The 20,093-nt window shown below is 40.6% G+C and overlaps 1 long non-coding RNA gene across 2 annotated transcripts; it reads left to right on the forward strand.

The window, feature by feature from the left end:
* The first annotated feature begins 72 nt into the window (after window positions 1-72).
* On the forward strand, window positions 73-9,087 carry LOC308621593. Of its 2 annotated transcripts, none has more exons than XR_014016488.1 (4): window positions 73-289; window positions 1,696-1,802; window positions 7,112-7,222; window positions 8,747-9,087. It is a non-coding gene; the product is annotated as an uncharacterized lncRNA (long non-coding RNA). The 2 variants fall into 2 exon arrangements; XR_014016489.1 differs by having other exon boundaries at window positions 7,112-7,189.
* The last annotated feature ends 11,006 nt before the right edge of the window (window positions 9,088-20,093 follow it).

Here is a 20,093-nt window from a genome sequence, read left to right on the forward strand (position 1 = left end):
AGTGTGAAGGCCGATCACTCCCGACGCAGGTGGGGTTAGATGCCAACGGAGTCTGGTAGGGATCAAAATTACTAAGGGGGCGTTAGACACCGCGGGCAACGTTCCCGAGGTACTGCCTTTCCCTTAGGACCAGGCAGAGCCACGACTCCTAAAATGCACTTGGGCAATGACGTAACGTGGCGTCGCCAGGGCCTAACTACCCGAGCGGTTCCATGGTAACAGATGGTGAGGAGAGTGGTTGGGAGCTGCAGTCATTTTGCTGCTACCCCAGACTGCTGTAGTCCGAAGGGTAAGTTCGCTACTCTTGACAGTGAAAAGGCTAAAATGTCTTCAGACTGCTTCTATAGACTGTACCCTAATGGTAGTCACTTCCTCCCCCGAGAATGACGTCATCGCCAGGCGGCTGGGATTGGCGCTAGTATCCGCACTTTTTACTACTTCGTTGCAACCCCGAAGGATGGAGTGTGGTAGGAAGGAATGAGTTGGCCTCTCCTGTGATCCCCGCTGAGCTCTCCCGTATACAATCTGAGTAACGGCAGTTTGTTTACTCAGCACACAGTTTCACGACTGTCTGCTTGTTGCAGTCACAGCCCCACCACGACTCAGCTCGCGCCCCCTAAGTCCCCTCGTGAAGATTTTCCCGAGCCGCCACTCATGACAGTGGGTGCAAACTCTACTGCTGGGCAGTGTGCCATCGCTGGACCTGTAAACCTGTATTCAGACCATCAGCGAAAGATGTGCAGTCAGGGTCTGAAGCTCCTGTGCATAAATGGTCTGTTAAGTTCACCAACATCCTCAACTCGATTGCCTCCTTGATCCTCCATCACCTGCAAAACCGTTAGTCTACAACAGTTCAACCAACCTTGTACACTCTTGCACCACTGCTGGAAAAAACATAACCCTGAGGACTGGTACCACTGCAGACCAAGGGTGTCCAGCTTCAGTCAGGACTACCATGTGGCCAGGCAATATTGTTAAGCCCCAAATTGTCCTTAACACATTGCTGTTCAGAATTTCTCCTATCCCTATCCCCTGTTCTTCCCAACCTGTACACTCTCCTAACTTCTTATTGAACTCTACCCACCCACACTCTTTGGTAAAAATTTTAAAAAATAAACGTTGCCTCCTACATTTCTAAGGAAAATGAGACCCCCCCCCGGGATGAATTTCCTTAACTCCCAGCAGCTGCTATCACAAAGCCTACCTGCAGCCCCAGCCTTCCTTTCCTTCGCCCTCTTTCTCCTTAAAAGTGTTCTGGCCTCTCAAGGTTAATCCCTTCCAATCCACTTAGAGGCTTGCTCCTTTACTTATCGCTTCTCTTTTGTGTATTTTCAACCTCCCTGTCTCTTGTTACTCTTACTGCTAAGGACATGAGCCTGTTCCTGCATTTCCATCTTTAATTTCTTTTTCCTTTGTCCTCCTTTCTTTTACTTTCTGACCTCCCAATCTTCCTCCTCCCAATCTGCAGTCTCTGCTTTTTCAGGTCTACTGAAACCAGTAATCACCTTCTAATTTTGAAAGCTAATGATACATTCTAAGGATGGAACCATTCTATGCAACCATTTAAAAGAAGGAGAATGCTCTGTATGTATTGATGTGGAATGATCTGGAAATTAGGTTAAGAGAAGAAATGCTAGATGCTGAATCATGTGAATTGTATTCTACCAGTTACATGTTATGTATGTCTTTTCACAGGAAGAGAAAGAGAGAGGATATATATCCTTGTCTTTGTATATTCATATCTTGGCTCTGACAGGATGCATTAAAGTGACCGACACTGGGGAGGAAAATTGGGAACAAAGGTAGGAAAAAAACTCACTTTTCACTCTATGCCATATTGCACCATTTGAACTTGTAACTTTACAAATATAGTTTGAATATGCTTTTTTAAACTTATTTTTAAAGCTTTTAAATCTAAAAAAAAAGGTACAATTTTCATTCTTATCTTCCTTTCCCTCTTTTCCTCCTTGTTTTCTGGGATGCATTCCTTCTGGGTTTTCTCCTACTTCTCAGACCTTTCCTTTACATTTTCAGACTCTTTCTTTCACTTGTCCCTTATATACATGGACTAAATAAATATTTATTACACACTTATTATGTGCCAGGTACTGTTCTAAGCACTAGAGAGACACAACAATTAGCAAAACAGATAAGAGTGCCTCCTCTCATGGAACTTGCACTCTGGTGGTGTGGAAGATAGTCTCCAGCGATGGCCACAATCAGTTCCCCTTCATGTATAGAAATGCCACTCTTGACATCAAGACATGAAATCTATAGCCTTTTCCCCTGAATATGGGCTAGCCTATGGTCGTTTTCCCAACTAATAAAACGTGACAGAAATGAAGTTCTGATACTTCTGAATCAAGGCCTTAGAAAGAACTGGCAGCTTCCACATCCCCGTCTGAGAAGCCAGCTGCCTGCCATGCTCCAACTATACTATAGATTGATAAAAGACAATATGAAGAGATAGGCCACATGGAAGAGCATTAAGGTGCCAGTCTTCTGGGACCTTCCAAGCCAGCCCAGTTACTGGCTGAATGCAGCTGAGTGAGTGACACCAGCTGACATCAAGGTGAGTGTAACAGCCTAGTTAAGCCCTGCCTGAATTTCTGACCCACATTCTCAAGAAATAGTAACTTGTTGCTTTGAGCCTCTAAGTTTGGGGGATGGTTGGTTATGCAGCAATAACTGAGACAAGTGGGAAGAGTGAGAGGTAAACAAATACGGCAGTGACTAGGGCTACAAAGAAGCAAAATAGTATAGCAGCTAAAAGCACAGCCTGGATTCAGATCTCAGCTCTAGCACTTACTAGCTTAATGACCTTGGCACAAGTTATTTAACCTCTATGTACTGCTGTTTCTTCATCCATAAAGCAGGGATCGCAAAGTCAGCTACTTTATAGGGTGATATGAGGACTAAATATAAAGTGCTTAGAATGCTACCCGGCATATAAGTGCTATATAAATGTTATTTTGTATGAACAATAAAGAAATGTAAGGGAATAGACAGGGAAGAGTGCAATTTCATGTAAGGTGTGCAGGGCAAGCCCCTTTTCCGAGAAGACATCTGAACAGAGATCTAAAAGGAAGTGAGGGCACAAGCCATGTGACTATCTGACACTCCAGGCAAAGGGAATAAGTAACTGTGAAGCCTAGGAGGGCAGTGTGGCTAGAGCTGAATGAGAAGAGATTGAAAGAGGCTGAATGAGGCTAGAGGTAAATGAGAAGAGGTTGAAAGGTAAGAGATAAGATCAGGTAGACAATGATCTGGTAGTAGGGGCAGATCCTCTGGGCCATGCGAAGGATGGAAAGGACTTTAGGTTTATCTGAATGATAAGAGCAACCATTGGGGCTTTGAGCAGAGGGTGTTGTAATCTGGCTTCTGTTTTAAAGGGATGATTCTTCTGCTCTGTGGAGAGTGATCGTAGTAGTGTAGGAGTTTAAGAGCGGAAGCAGGGAGAGCTGAAAGAGGCTATTGCAGTACAGTTGTCCCTCAGTACCCATGGGGGATTGGTTGCAGGACCCCTGTGGATACCAAAATCTGCAGACACTCAAGTCCCTTATAGAAAATGGTGTAGTATTTGCGTATAACCTATGCACATCCTCCTGTATACTTTAAATCACCTCTAGATTACTTATAATACCTCATACAATGTAAACATTATATAAATGGTTGCCTGGAACAGCAAATTCAAGTTTTTCTTCTTGAAACTTTCTGGAATTTTTTTTTCAAATATTTTCGATTTGTTGTTGGTTGAATCGGTGGATGCAGAGCCTGCAGACACAGGAGGGCCAAGGCAAACAGTTACAATGGCTTGGCCTAGGATGGCAGTGGAGGAGAAGGTGAAAAGGAGTTGGATTCCTGATGTATTTCGAAAGTGGAGCCTACAGTATTCGCTCATGGATTAGAAATGAGCAACTGAGACAAAAAGAAGAATTAAGGCCTGAGTTATTGGTAAAAATGCACTGTTGTTTACTGAGATGGAAAAGACTGGGGAAAAAAGTATGTCTGGGGATATAGGGAGGAAGTACCAAGTATTCATATTTGAACATGTTATAGATTATATTGCTAGTAAGCATCTGAATGGAAATGCCAAGTAGACAATCGCATATATAAGTCTTGTGTTGAGAAGAAAGATCAGGGCTAGAGATAAAATTTAGGAAGTTGTCCACGGAAAAGATAAGCAGCCTGAGGCCCAAACTCTATTTAGAGATTAAGAAGATAGGGAGGATCTAGCCCAGAATCCTGCTAGGTTCTTTGAGAGAAGAATTTACCTGTGTTTGAGAAATAGAAAGAAGGCAAAAGTATCTAGCACAGAGGGAAGAGTGGTAGAACGTGAAGTTGTAGTGATCATGTGAGGGTTGGTAGGCCAGGATATGAGTTTGTTTTTTATTCTAAATGCAAGGGGAATCATCAGACAGTTTTAAGTGGGGAAGTGACCTGATTATATTTTTGAAAGTTCATTCTGCCTAGTACTTTATGTATACCTCCAATTTCATTACACAGAATATTAAAAAGAAGTTTACTCAAGGGTTGAGATTTAGTAATATTAATATTTTTAAATTTCATTCTGACTGAATAGTTTACAGGAGAGTAAGAATTGAAGCAGGGAGACCAAGGAGAAGGTATTTCATTAGGCCAAATGAGCGATGATGATGACTTGGACTAGGGTGATAGCAGTACAAATTGAGAATTAGGTGGATTTGAGAGTAGAATTGTCATGCTCTAGTGATGGATTAGACATAATTTTGATTCGTATCCTGCCTGGGTTTTTTCTTGAGCAAGTGATTCATGGGCATTCTGTTTTCTAAACTGGAGAAGACTAAGGAGAAGCATTTGGCATGGTTCAAGAGGTCTGTTTTTGGCATATTGACTTTGGGATACATTTTTGGCATCCAAGTGGAAATATCAAGTTGGAAGTTGGGGTTCTAGGGAGAAGTCAGGTCTGGAGATAGAGATTTGAGTCATTTGCACATAGGTGCCATTCAGAGCTAAAGGGACTAGATGAACTTACCTGGGAAGAAAGTGTTGATAGGAAGGTGTAGATAAGGCTGGGACTAAGTACTGGGTTGCCCAAGCTTGGAAGTTGAGCAGAGGAGGAGGAGCCAGGAAGGATGATTGCAAAGGAGTCCCAGAGAGGTAGGGGGGAAAACTAGGAAAGTGCCCACTTCCCAGAAATCAAAGAGACTTTCAGGAAGGATGGCATGATAAACGGTGTTGAATGCTGCTAAATGGTAAAGTAAGATAAGGTATGAGAAGTGATCTGATAAGGTGGAATCTCTGGTGACTTGGTGTGAAGAAAAGAAATGTTGCCTGCCATTCCAATTCTACAGGAATCAAGCCATTAGCCACTGTAGTTGCCCACTGACAGTGCACCCTGAGGGAAATTCAGGATGGAGGAAAACAGGAAACATTCCGGGCCTTGGATATACTGGCCCTTAGATAATTAAGATGCATATCTAAGGAAAATTTTCAAATGACCCCAGATTCTTGCTTATTCCCATACACAGAAAAGCACTAAAATCATTAACTTCAGTTATCTGTTTTTTGTGATTAGCAGTAATCTTTTGATGCTTGACTACACGTTTTTCCCAGTTAAAAAAGTTCGTATGGGGCTTCCCTGGTGGGGCAGTGGTTGAGAGTCCACCTGATGATGCAGGGGACAGGGGTTCGTGCCCCGGTCCAGGAGGATCCCACATGCCGCGGAGCGGCTGGGCCCGTGAGCCATGGTCGCTGAGCCTGCGCGTCCGGAGCCTGTGCTCCGCAACGGGAGAGGCCACAGCAGTGAGAGGCCCGCGTACAGGAAAAAAAAACAACAAAAAAGTTCATATGTATATCCTGGCTCCTCCCTTACCTCTTCAGAGGAGTTCCTCAGAACTTTCTGAGAGGCTGTCTCCCAGGCTATTGTCCTCAGTAAGTTCCCTGAATAAAACTTAACTCACAACTTTTACGTTGTGTATTTTTCTTTCAGTAGACATTGACAAGAGCAGGTTCCCTGGAGCAATAGACAAAGAGGCTTTACTGGGGGTGAGTTTAAGAAAGAATAGGAGGTGAGGTAGCCGGGACATCTCCTTCAAGAAGTTTTGCTGTGAAGTGGAATAGAAAACTGGGGTAGTAGTTGGAGGGGAATGTGATGTTAAGGTATAGAACAGAGACCCAAAACCCAAGCATTAAAAAAACAGATAGTTGATATGAGAGCAAACCCAGATTTCCCATTGGAAAGAAACTGACCTTGCAAGGAAAAAAAGAAAAGATATCCAAACATGTCTTTCTAGATATTGTCGTAGACAATACTGTCAGCACACAACCCGAGTTGAATTTAGTTATAAATATAAGCTCTTTTAGCATGGCATGTATTACACTAATTTGCAAACCTATATGTCTCTCTTGTTAGATTCTAAGGTCCCAGACAGTATTTTTCTTATTTTTTAATTCTCTAGAGACTAGCAACAGTGCCTTAAACTTAATAATTATTCAATAAATTGTTTATTGAGATCTAGCAATTTAACAATTTGTTGAAATGCAGTCCATTGAAATAGACATAAGTGCTTGCCTCTTCTGCCAGCTACCCTGACTGACATAGGACCTTATTCCTATTCTCTGATTGATTGCCCCCTGGGAGGAATTGAAGCATGATTCTCCCACTTTCCTGTCTTTAAAGGTGATGAAATAAAATTCATATTTAATGGCAAGATGAGGAAAATTAAAACATAAAATTTTTCTTTGCCCATTTGGGCCTCCTCACTTCCCTTTAGTGTGTATTTTGCATCTATATTAACCAGACCTCCTTAGGAGATACCATTCCTTCTTAATCTCATCAAGGGTCACGACTCCTTAGGAGATAACCTTCCTTCTAAATCTTGTAAGGGGCCATGACGATCCATGACCCACTATTCACTTTGTACATGTAGATCTGTATTGTGTAAACTGTCAATAATATGTCATTTGACATATGTCATTTGACGTATAATATAACCCTTTGTCTCAAAAACTTGTATAACTGTACTTTGCCCTCTAATGGGTGGAACAGTCCTCAGAGCTTTCTGGAAGACTGTCTCCCAGGTTATAATCCTCAGATTAGCTTGAATAAAATTTTCTATTTCTTTCTTAGATTGGCTGTTGACTAATGTTTCTGTTGGCGAAAGTCCTACAAGAATCCTTCTGGGCTCAAAGGGCAAAAGGATTGAAGGTGATGGTTTACCTGCCCTGAGGCAATCCATGGGTGAGTGTGTGAATGTGTGTGAGGGGTGATTAGTGGTAATGCACTCTCTGAAGGTAATGATAGTTGGACTAATTTTAATAATATTGCAATATAATATATTTTGTAATATACAATTTGCAAAATGCTTCACATGTGTGCTTTATCCTCAGAACAACCCCATGATAGGTAATTATTCCTAAAATACAGATGAAGAAACTGAGGCCCACTGACTTGTCCAAGTTAATGTAACTACTCTTAAGTGGCAGAGGGATTCAAACCCAGGTCTCCAAATCTGGATCTCCAAACTCCAAGTTCTCTGTCTTGTCCCCCACTTCAACTCCAACTGGATCAATGTGTTGAATATAGAGTTCAGGACTAAGATTAAAAAGTAGGGTTCCGGGCTTCCCTGGTGGCGCAGTGGTTGAGAGTCCGCCTGCCGATGCAGGGGATACGGGTTCGTGCCCCGGTCTGGGAAGATCCCACATGCTGCGGAGCAGCTGGGCCCGTGAGCCGTGGCCGCTGAGCCTGCATGTCCGGAGCCTGTGCTCCGCAACGGGAGAGGTCACAACAGTAAGAGGCCCGCGTACCGCAAAAAAAAAAAAAAAAAAAAAGTAGGGTTCCAAAAGAGGAGGACAGAGGATGACAGAAAAGAAGTAACAGAGGCAGTGAAGGCCAGTATTAGAAACTGAGAATAAGACCCATGGGAGGGCAGGGTTCAGGGATATGCCTCAGAGTAGGATCAGAATGAACAATAAGTGAACGCTGATTTTAGGCTCCCATCCTCTGTATGAATGTGAATATGTGTAGGGGTGCATTCATACACATATGTACATGCTGTTATTTAATTTAACAGCCATTTAATAGGAATCTGGAAGGAGTATAAGATATAGTTCATTCCCTCAAAGAATGTTTCTCTCAACTTGTTAGGAAAACATTAAAAGTAGTTATTAGAGTGTTCAGACAATCAGTGATCCAGGAGCTCATCCTTGGAAGAGATGGGGGTACAGAGTGGGGAGAATCAAAGAAGCAAGGAAAGGTTTCCAGCAGAGATAGAACCTCAGCCAGGACTTGAAGGATGGATAGGTACAGGGGAGGGAAGAACGTGTCAGTGGAGAGACACATGAAGGTTGAGTCAGAACAGCAGGGAAGGTGTGTTGGACAGTGAAGCTACTGGTGTGACTACAGTGACGAGTAGGAGGATGAGTGGGGAATAGTGGTGGGTGAGGCAGGATAGAGTCAGGTTGTCTGAAGCCAAGCTTCAGGAATTTAGACTTGATTTCATAGGTAACTGAGGGTCTGTGAGGATGTTTAATCAGAAATGATCAAAGAGGAATTTTAAAAGTATACCACAGAAACATCTCCTGGGCTTTCAAAGTAAAGCTGTAGTCTGTGTTTTTTATTCTACTTAACCATTAAAACAGAGGCTGTGTGTATTTGTGTGTGTGTGTGCGTGTTACACTTTTTATTCTTACTGAATTAGATTATATTTCTCTCACAAGTTAAATAGGTAGGTTAAAACAACTTACCCCTGTGTTTTTAAAAAAGGATGCTGAGATTCTAAATGGCTGAGATTTTAGAAAAGGGGCACCCAAATCTCATTGACATCTGGGAGCATTTTACTCTGTGGCTGAACTTCATGTAAGAAGATAATGACCAAGATGAGGAGCAAAGACCTGCTGACGACATATTGTAATTTGGGGGAATGGTTTAAAAAGAAATGCTTTTACTCACCTCATAACAAAAATAGTGGATTAAATGACTGACCATCAGATGTAGGTAAGCAGATGCTAACTTGTTATTTTTTAAATGGAAGCACATAGATGTATGAGATATGTTGAGACATATATCAATAAATCCTATATTATGACATAGAAGTAACCGTTAGAGCAAGCATATTTTAATAAAAAAGTAAATATCTATGTTTAAATGAAATAAAACCTTGCCTGAATTTCTTTAAAAACAAATTCTTCTGGATCTGAGTTATTGTTGTGTAATATGTGCCTAATAATGTTACACTTCTCTCTCTTATTCTTTCCTTACCTTATTTTTTTGAGGAAACCCATTCTACTGGCATAGCTTAGCTTTCTGATCTCAAGCTGGGCATTACAAGTCACTGTTTTTCCTAAAAGTAAAGAGCAGTAGTTTGGGCTAAAGGGCCTCCTTCCTTGGTGTGTATTACACATATAACATGTAAATTGTTATAAATATTTAAAGAAAGCATTTAGCCCCCAGCCTACAAAAAATAGCATCTCAAATATTTATTTGCAGATGAGTTTTTTGAAACTTAGAACATGTTTTCCCATAGTAACAGTGAGGTAAATAATGGATTAGTCCTGGACTAATCTACAAATGTTATTTGATTTATGATGTCATTCAAATAACGTGCATTTGCAATTAAAAATATAACTGAGGTGGGACTTCCCTGGTGGCACAGTGGTTAAGAGTCCGCCTGCCAATGCAGAGGACACAGGTTCGAGCCCTGGTCCAGGAGGATCCCACATGCCACAGAGCAACTAAGCCCGTGCGTCACAACTACTGAGCCTGCACTCTAGAGCCACGTGCCACAGCTACTGAAGCCCGTGCACCACAACTACTGGAGCTCGCACACCTAGAGCCTGTGCTCCACAACAAGAGAAGCCACCACAATGAGAAGCCTGCTCGCTGCAACTGGAGAAAACCCACACGCAGCAACGAGGATCCAACACAGCCAAAAACAAATTAATTAATTAAAACAAATATATATATATGTATATATATAACTGAGGGACTTCCCTGGTGGTCCAGTGGTTAAGACTCTGTGCTTCCAATGCAGGGGGTGTGGATTGGATCCCTGGTGGGGAACTAAGGTCCCACATGCCATGCCATGGGGCCTATGTATATGTGTGTGTATATATATATATATATATATATATATATATATATATATATATATATGTATATATATATATATACCTGAAATCAATACTTCTGCAATATTTTACAATTTAAAAAACAAGAAGGAAAACACCTTGGTATTGAATGAATAATTTTTCATGAATGCTGGTAGTTAAAGAAAGGCAGGTTTTAAGGGTCAAGGAGAAAAGTTGGATGAAAGTTTTGGATTTCCAGAGTGGGAAGCAGCGCCCCATATTGGAACCCGAGCAACAGGAAAAACCTGCGCCCTTATACCTACATGGATCTAAATATCCTCCCATATTTTTTAATCAATCAGAAAAAGTTAATAAAAACCCTATAATTTGGAAAAACATAGATAGATAGATAATAGATAGATAGGGATAAAATGCCACATTGCCAATCTGCTTGCACACCCCTGTCAATCAGCCCTCATAAACTCACAGCTGGTTGGGGTGTGGGAGGAAGGGCGGGGCTCAGCAGCCACGCTGTAGGGGCCAGGGGTTGATTGGAAATGACTGCTCTGTGTGTGCAGAGATGAGCGGTGGTAAATAAACAAGCAACAGCTTGTCTTTGTTTAAAATGTTAATACTGTATTCTGTTCATCATGGATTTTTTGCATTAATTTTTATTTTAATTAAAAAATTTTTATATTTAAAAATATTGCATCAAAAAATATTGCATCAAGATTATTTATCATTTTCATTTGTTTTGATTACTGAGGGTTGGTTTGTTTGTTCATTTTTGGTGCCCCCCGCTTCTTCCCCAATCGGGCACTGGCTGGTGGGAAGCAATGAGAAAGGAAATTGCACGGGGCTTCCTTGGTGGTGCAGTGGTTGAGAGTCTGCCTGCCGATTCAGGGGACACGTGTTCGTACCCGGGTCCGGGAAGATCCCACATGCCGCAGAGCGGCTGGGCCCGTGAGCCATGGCCGCTGAGCCTGCGCGTCCGGAGCCTGTGCTCCACAACGGGAGAGGCCACAACAGTGAGAGGCCCGCGTACCGCAAAAAAAAGAAACGAAACTGCACAAGGGTCTCCCCAGGTTAAACTTTTCTTCCTTTCTTTCTTTTTCTCTCTCTGTCTCTGTGTCTTCCTCTCCCCCCTTTTTTTGCTTCTTCCCTCTCTCCCTCTCCCCACCCCCACCTTTCCCTCCCTCCCTTTCTTTTTAATTTTTTAAAATACTTTTCTTACTCTAGGTCTCCAGCCCATCAGCTTTCCCCTAGCTGTTACTGAAGGCTCTGCCCTGGCCAGGAGCTAACTGGCTTCTGGGGGACTGGGAGCTGGTGAGGGCTCAGTATTTCTGAGAGGAAGAGGCCTAATCGATTTGTACAGGTTTAAAAACACTTAATTTTTTTTTAATGTGGTGAAATCCTCTAAATTTCAGAGCCTTGGAGCCAAGTTTGGTTTGCCCAGCCCTAGTAACTGCTAGGCTTATGTATATGATAAGGGCAAGTTGGAAGATTAAGAAAAACTTATGAAGTAACTGGGTGAGGAGAAGGAAAAAAAAAAAGATTTTTTAAAACGGATACGTGTAAATTGGAGAAAGATTGCCTGAAGTGGAATCACCGTGGCTGTGAGTGGCAACGTCCAAAGAAAATTGAGGTGAGTGTGTGGTGGAGGAGGTTGGAGCATTTTCTTGAGGAAAAAAGACGTTTGGAGGGAGGAAAAGTCGAGTTGGCCAGTTCTCCATCCTGGCCACCTAGTGGTGCTGTCGGTACAAGGCTGGCTGCTTTCCGGAATGAAAGACTAGATGGGGATCAGGCATCCTGAACAGAGATGGGGAGAGGGAGTCTCAGAGTGGGCCACACAGTTTGTGGGTATAAGAAATTTACAAGTCAGGTTTTTGTAAGTTGTGTTTGTTTGTATTTACAGACCCACAATATACACATATTATAAAGTAATAGTAAATTGCAGGAGACGGTTTCAAACAGTTCTAAAACTATTATAATACTTTTAGTACTCTGGAGAGTGCTACGCTTCAGCATGAAAAAGGATGGGTTTTCGGGCTAGACCATTTTACTCTGACAGCAAGAAACCTTAGGACAATGTTAAAGATTATGGGAGCATTTTAGTCCATTTTTCACAGAAATTAACAATGGCAAGTTGTACAGCGGTTGCATTATTTTTAGTCACCGGCCTGAGCACTTCTTTAGTGGACTATGTTCTCACTGTAAACTGACTGCTAGGGGCTACTGGGAAGAGGTGCAGATTGTGCTGAAGACCACAGGAGGAAGACACTTACTTCAGCCTCTGCTTTCAGGGATGCATGTTTCCTGTCAGAGAGGAAGTTCTTTCACATGGCTTAGAGTACCATTCTGGGTACCAAGAAACAAAATTCCTGTCCATGTACAAGAGAACACTGTGCTGAGTTAATGGACCCACTGTGTGTCAGGGAAAAGGGTGCTCATAGCACCTGGGTGCTCATTGTGTGGAGACTGGTTAAGAGCACAGATCCTAGAATCAATACCAGTGAGTTTAAATTCTAATTGTGACACTTTATACTCTAAAAAATGTGGGGCAATCCTCAGTTTTCTCATCTAAAATTGGGGGAATAAATATGTCACAGAATTAAATGAGATAATATATATATGAAGTGCTTGGTTAGAACAGATCAAAAAATGGTAGCCATATTAGGTGGCAATGCCTAATGAAAGAACAGAGGACCAAGAACAGGCGTGGTAAGTCTTTGGTATGACATTATCTCCCAACTCTTAATTTATATCAAGAAGGAAAATGGTCAAGTAGGTTTAAGGTATAGACATCAGAGCTTTTCTGCTTTGGTTTAAATCCTGGTTCCACCACTTTTTTCTTGTGTGGCCTTGGGCAAATTGTTTAATGCTTCTGACTACAGAACAGTTATGAGGAAATACAAGTAAACCATGTGTTTGCCTTATTATTATTGTCATTTGTTTTCTACCTTTAGCCAGAAGACTTGGACTAAATATGTGACTAGTTGCCTCACCATGGAACCTGTTTATGCTATAAATACAAATCTATTCTTTATAAAAAGAACGTGAAATCACTCTTCTTAAAAATCGTATTATTTCATAATATATTAAAAATCAAAAATAAAATATAAAATTGGTGTCCCCCATTTTATTGGGCACCAAATCATCACTTCAAGTCATTTCTGGAATTTTCTCAATACATTCAGACTCAAGAAATTAAGACAAACAAACAATCATACAAATGCAAATAACAACAGAGAAAACATCTAGTCTGTAGAAGCATAATTTTATTTTTTGCTTATACGGGAAATAGCGTCTTTCCATTTTCCCTGCGTCTACAGATATCCCAAGGATTCCTAAAGTTTTAGACAAAGGGTCCTCTTTAGGTATAGCGTTCAGTGTAATTTTACACTTTCATAGGCTAAGCCATTCTGTCACAGGAACACCTTGCAATTAGATTTCTTTACCTGCTTGTGAAATGTCTTTTTTAACCTGTCATTGCTTTCCAGTGGTTTTAAGATATGGACCTATACATATGGAATCACTCAGCATTCCTCAGCATTCTATCTGTAGTTCACAGTTTTGATTCACAGCACATAAGGCCAGGATGTGAGGAGCCTAGTATCAGAGTCAGGGGCACAGAATTTCAGTCTAGAAAATTGTGACTGGGGCATCTGGCATTTCTGAGCAGAAATTCCCAGGGCTCCAAAATTGTCTTCTTAAATCAACGAGAACTTGTGAAATTTGGAAATATGGCCATCTTGCTCCACATACTTCCTAATTAACTCATCAGTTTTGAATTTTACTCTTTCTTGAAGGCAATAGAAGTAAAATATAACACTAGGATTTACACCATCAGCTTCATTGTGAAAACTGAGTACAAGTAAACAAATAGCACACTAATAGGCAATAATAGTATGATGTAAATAAAGACCACAGATGCATGTAAAGGTGCAAAGGAGACCCGGATGCCATGTGTTTGCAGTTCTGCTTACTGTCAGCAGACAGCACTCTCAGCATATGGAAGTGTCAAGTTAAAGAACTCCAGGAAGAAGGAAGGCATGGGATTTCAGAATCGTACTCTAGCTTGTATTTGGACCGAAGATGATGTCACATGCCTGGTGATTAACAAACTAGAGTCACTTACCTATTACTGACTTATCCTAAATATAATAACTAATTTAAATGTAAGCCTAATAATGAATAAATAATGAGACCAAACAGAGAGATTTTATGCTCTTTATGCAGATACAATTATCAGTATGTCCTCATTAAATAAAATCTGGGGAATTTAGTAGTCTTTGAGCAGCTTTATTATCTTCTACTATTTGCTAGTTTAGTAATCTTGGGAAAGTTACTTAAACTCTCTAAGATTCAGTTCCCTCGTGATTAAGTGGGGATAATAATGATACCTTCTCATGGTCATGGAGTTGGAGGATCAGCATGAAGTCTGGCACAGAGCAGGCACTGACATGGTAGCTGTTGCTGTTACTATTACTACTTGACTTTTATCTAAAGCCTCCCCTGCCCTGCCTTGTTGGAAATAGGCAGGGATATAAGGAAATAAATAAATAATCAAAATACATGGATTTCATGTGAATGTACTTTCAAAACTATTATTCTTATTCTACTTTCTTGTTTGAAAATTCTTAAACAAAAATGAACCTCCATATAGCCATCACTCAGCTTAACCAATTATCAACATTTTTATCAATTTTGTTTTTTTTATCCCCAGCATTATTTTTCTGGAATATTTTAAAGCAAGGAAATTAAATCATTCCACCTGCAAATACTTTAGCATTCATCTTTTTTTTTTTAAGGTAGATTTTTCTTTTTTTAACTCATCCACTTATTTACTTATTTATTTTTGCTGCATTGGGTCTTTGTTGCCGCGCCGAGCAGGGACTACTCTTCTTTGCGGTGGTTTCTCTTGTTATGGAGCACGGGCTCTAGGCTCACGGGCTTCAGTAGTTGTGGCTTGTGGGCTGTAGAGCGCAGGCTCAGTAGTTGTGGTGCATGGGCTTAGTTGCTCTGTGGCATGTGGGATCTTCCGGGACCAGGGCTCGAACCCATGTCCTCTGCATTGGCAGGCGGATTCTTAACCACTGCACCACCAGGGAAGCCCCCTAGTATTCATCTTTAACCATAAGATTGTTTTAAAAACATAATCATCGTGCAAAATTGAAAATGAATTCTTAAGGTCATCTAATACAATATTTAAATGTCCATACTTGTCTAAGAAATGTCATTTTACAGTTGTTACCAGGGGTTGTGGAGTGGGAAATGGGGAAATGTTGGTCAGAGGGTACAAAGTTTCAGGTATGCAGGATGAATAAATTCTGGAGCTCTAGTGTGCAGCAGGGTGACTATAGTTAACAATATTGTATTGTATACTTGAAATTTGCTGAGTAGATCTTAATTGTTCTCACACACAAAAGTTAATTGTGAAGGGACTGATATGTTAATTAGCTTGCTTGTGGTAGACATTTCACAATGTATACATATATCAAAACATCACCATGTACATCTTAATTACATGCAAATTTTTTTGTCAATTATACCTCAGTAAAGCTGGGGGGAAAAAAAGAAACATTGTTTTACAGTCAGTTTATTCAAATCAGGATCCAGACAAGGTCTACATATTGCATTTGTTTGTCATGTCTCTTGACTGTTTTTTTTTTTTTTTTTGCCATCAATATTTTAAGAGAAATCAGTTTATTTGTCCTTTCTGATTTAGCTGTTTGCTTCCTTGTGGTATTATTTAACTTTTCTGTCCTCTGTATTTCTCGTAATTTGGTTTTAGATGTAGATATTTAATTAGATTCGGGCTAAACTTTTTTCCTTAGTCAAAAATACTTCTCAGGTGTAAGTCAGACAGAGAAAGAGAAATATCACATGATATCCCTTATATGCGGAATCTAAAAAGAAATGATATGAATGAACCTATTTACAAAACAGAAACAGACTCACAGACTTAGAGAACGAACTTACAGGGGGAAGGATTGGGGGAAGGGATAGTCAGGGAGTTTGGGATTGACATGTACACACTGCTATATTTAAAATGGATAACCAACAAGGACCTACTGTATAGCACAGGGAACTCTGCTTAATGTCATGTGGCAGCCTGTATAGGAGGGGAGTTTGGGGGAGAATGGATACATGCGTATGTATGGTTGAGTCCCTTTGCTGTGCACCTGAAACTATCACAACATTGTTAACCGGCTATACTCCAATATAAATTAAAAAGTTAAAAAACAATACTTCACAGGTGATGCTGTGCAATTTTTGTTGTATCACATCAGGAGGCACATACTGTCTGGATGTCCCAAATTTAGTGAGGCTAAAATTGATCACAGGACTCAGATGGTGTCAACAGGACCCTTCATTGCAAAATTCCTTATCAGTCCTTCACCTAATCATTTTAGCATCCATTGATGATTGTTGCTTAGAAGTATTATTGCATTAGGGATTGCATAATAGTGAATTTTCTACTTCTGTCGTTTCTTCTGTACTTATTAGCCGGAATTCTTCCGTGAAGAAGAATTTCCCCCTCATTAACTACTTGATAACCCTGGAAAAATAATTTGTATAGAAAAGACAAAATAAACACTTGATTTTTCCCCTTTATTTATCAATATTCTGAGTAATGAATTGCTGCACTAGAAACCTCCAAGTGGTCATTTTTATTTAGAATCACTATGAAGTTATGGATTTTACATATTTGGTGTGTTTCAATCCATTGCAGTCATTATTCTTTTTGGTGTTCAAATTGTCCCATGTTAAGGCAAATGGGAGTCCTTTCAAGTTGGTTCCTGTGTCCTTTTTTTTTTTTGCAGTACGCGGGCCTCTCACTGTTGCGGCCTCTCCCGTTGCAGAGCACAGGCTCCGGACGCACAGGCCCCGCGGCCATGGCTCACGGGCCCAGCCGCTCCACGGCATGTGGTATCCTCCTGGACCGGGGCACAAACCCGCGTCCCCTGCATCGGCAGGCGGACTCTCAACCACTGTGCCACCAGGGAAGCCCCCGTGTCCTTTTTGACGTGACTCCACTGATTTAAGATGACCCTTGGGGCTTCCCTGGTGGCGCAGTGGTTGTGAGGCCGCCTGCCGATACAGGGGACACGGGCATGAGCTGTTTGTATATTATGGAGATTAATCCTTTTTCAGTTGCTTCATTTGCAAATATTTTCTCCCATTCTGAGTGTTGTCCTTTCATCTTGTTTATGGTTTCCTTTGCTGTGCAAAAGCTTTTAAGTTTCATTAGGTCCCATTTGTTTATTTTTGTTTTTATTTTCATTACTCTAGGAGGTGGGTCAAAAGATCTTGCTGTGATTTGTGTCAGAGTGTTTTTCCTATGATTTCCTCTAAGAGTTTTACAGTGTCTGGTCATACATTTAGGTCTTTAATCCATTTTGAGTTTATTTTTGTGTATGGTGTTAGGGAGTGCTCTAATTTCATTCTTTTACATGTAGTTGCCCATTTTTCCCAACACCACTTATTAAAGAGACTGTCTTTTCCCCCACTGTATATTCTTGCTTCCTTTATCATAGATTAGGTGACCATATGTGCGTGGGTTTATCCCTGGGCTTTCTATCCTGTACCATTGATTTATATTTCTGTCTTTGTGCCAGTACCATAGTGTCTTGATTATTGTAGCTTTGTAGTATAATTTGAAGTTGAGGAGCCTGATTCCTCCAGCTCCAGGTTTTTTTTTTCTCAAGATTGTTTTTGCTATTCACGGTCTTTTGTGTTTCCATACAAATTGTAAAATTTTTGTTCTAATTCTGTGAAGAATGCCATTGGTAGTTTGATAGGGATTGCATTGAATCTGTAGATTGCTTTGGGTAGTATAGTCATTTTCACAATATTGATTCTTCCAATCCAAGACCATGGTATATCTCTCCATCTATTTGTATCATCTTTGATTCCTATCATTAGTGTCTTATAGTTTTCTGAGTACAGGTCCTTTACCTCATTAGGTAGGTTTATTCCTAGGTATTTTATTCTTTTTCTTGCAATGGTGAATGGGATTGTTTCCTTAATTTCCTTTTCTGATCTTTCAATGTTAATGTATATGAATGCAAGGGATTTCTGTGCATTAATTTTGTGTCCTGCAAATTTACCAAATTCATTGATTAGCTCTAACAGTTTTCTGGTGGCATCTTTAGGATTTTCTATGTATAGTATCATATCATCTGCAAATAGTGACAGTTTTACTTCTTCTCCAGTTTGTATTCCTTTTATTTCTTTTTCTTCTCTGATTGCCATGGCTAGAACTTCCAAAACTATGTTAAGAGTGGCAAGAGTGGACATCCTTGTCTTGTTCCTGATCTTAGAGGAAATGTTTTCAGTTTTTCACCATTGAGAATGATGTTTGCTGTGGGTTTGTCATATATGGCCTTTATTATGTTGAGGTAGGTTCCCTCTGTGCCCACTTTCTGGAGAGTTTTTTAATCATAAATGGGTGTTGAATTTTGTCAAAAGCTTTTTCTGCATCTATTGAGATGATCATATTGTTTTATTCTTCAATTTGTTAATATGGTGTATCACATTGATTGGTTTACATATATTGAAGAATCCTTGCATCCCTGGGATAAATCCCACTTGATCATGGTGTATGATCCTTTTAATGTGTTGTTGGATTCTGTTCACTAGAATTTTGTTGAGGATTTTTGTGTCTATGTTCATCAGTGACATTAGTCTGTAACTTTCTTTTTTTGTAATATATTTGTCTGTTTTTCACTTAAAAGTATATATTGATGATCACTGCATGTCATTACATAGAGTTGTTTTTTTTTTTTACAGCTGCACTCCATTGGCTGTAGGTAGATTATTTTTAATGTTTCTGACACAGACTTCACATTATTTCTCATATTAATATCTGTTGAATGTTTATGATTATCTACATATTCTAGAAAGGTTATAATTAGACCAAAATTCCTAATGATCTGGCTAAATCAAATAAAGACAGAATGCAAGATTAGAAAAAGTGCAAACTCTCAACTAAACATAGCTGTTTGAATACACACCAATTGAGAAAGGAAAAAAGACTCCAAAATTGTAGGGTGGGAGTATCTAGTCTGAAATTATTAATAACCTATAATTTTACTGCTAATTTAAAAAAATGGCTGCCATTTGTCAACACAGATTCCCTGCAAACAGAACCTCAAGCAAAAGCTTACATGCAGGGCTCCCCTGGTGGCGCAGTGGTTAAGAATCTGCCTGCCAGGGCAGGGACATGGGTTCGAGCCCTGGTCCGGGAAGATCCCACATGCCGCAGAGCAACTAAGCCCGTGCACCACAACTACTGAGCCCGTACTCTAGAGCCCGTGAGCCACAACTACTGAGCACGCATGCCTAGAGACCATGCTCTGCAAGAGAAGCCACCGCAGTGAGAAGCCCACACACACAATGAAGAGCAGCCCCTGCTCGCTGCAACTAGAGAAAAGCCCACACGCAGCAACAAAGACCCAACTCAGCCAAAAATAGATAAAATAAATAAATTTATATTAAAAAAAGCTTACATGCAAACACTTCATTTTGAGGGGGAGGGGTCATTGCAATCCCGGGGAAGTAGAAATGAGAGAGAAAGGAAAGTAAAGGAGGGAAGAAAGGAGAGCATAAATGGAGCATGTTTCTGAGCTGGCTTCAGCTCCACAACAAACATCTCTAGTTTCATAGTGGAAGTCCTTCCATGGGACTTCCTGCATTCCTCTATTGTGTCACCTGGCCCTTGCAGGTAGTTGCTAGAGAAGCCAGAGCCTCTGTTGGTCCATTCAGACTGGTGGCCAGACACAGGGGTCTCTCCTTGTCAGCTTCTGGTGTGAGCGATCTTTGGTCTATGAGTAAGAGTGGCCATGCTTCAAGACAGCATAGTGGGTTTCTCCTACTAAGAAGCCAACCAGACCCTGAGGCAGGTCCGGCCAATCTGGAGTGACACATAAACTGGGTCTGATTCACAATTCAAAATGAAATCATCGAAGTCTTCTGTCCTTATTCAGAAATCTTTGATAACAAAAATTGTTTATCACATAGAGCTAGAAAATATCTTG

This window comes from Mesoplodon bidens (genome assembly GCF_964165515.1).
Source record: "Mesoplodon bidens genome assembly, chromosome: 8".
NCBI classification, from domain to species: domain Eukaryota; kingdom Metazoa; phylum Chordata; class Mammalia; order Artiodactyla; family Ziphiidae; genus Mesoplodon; species Mesoplodon bidens.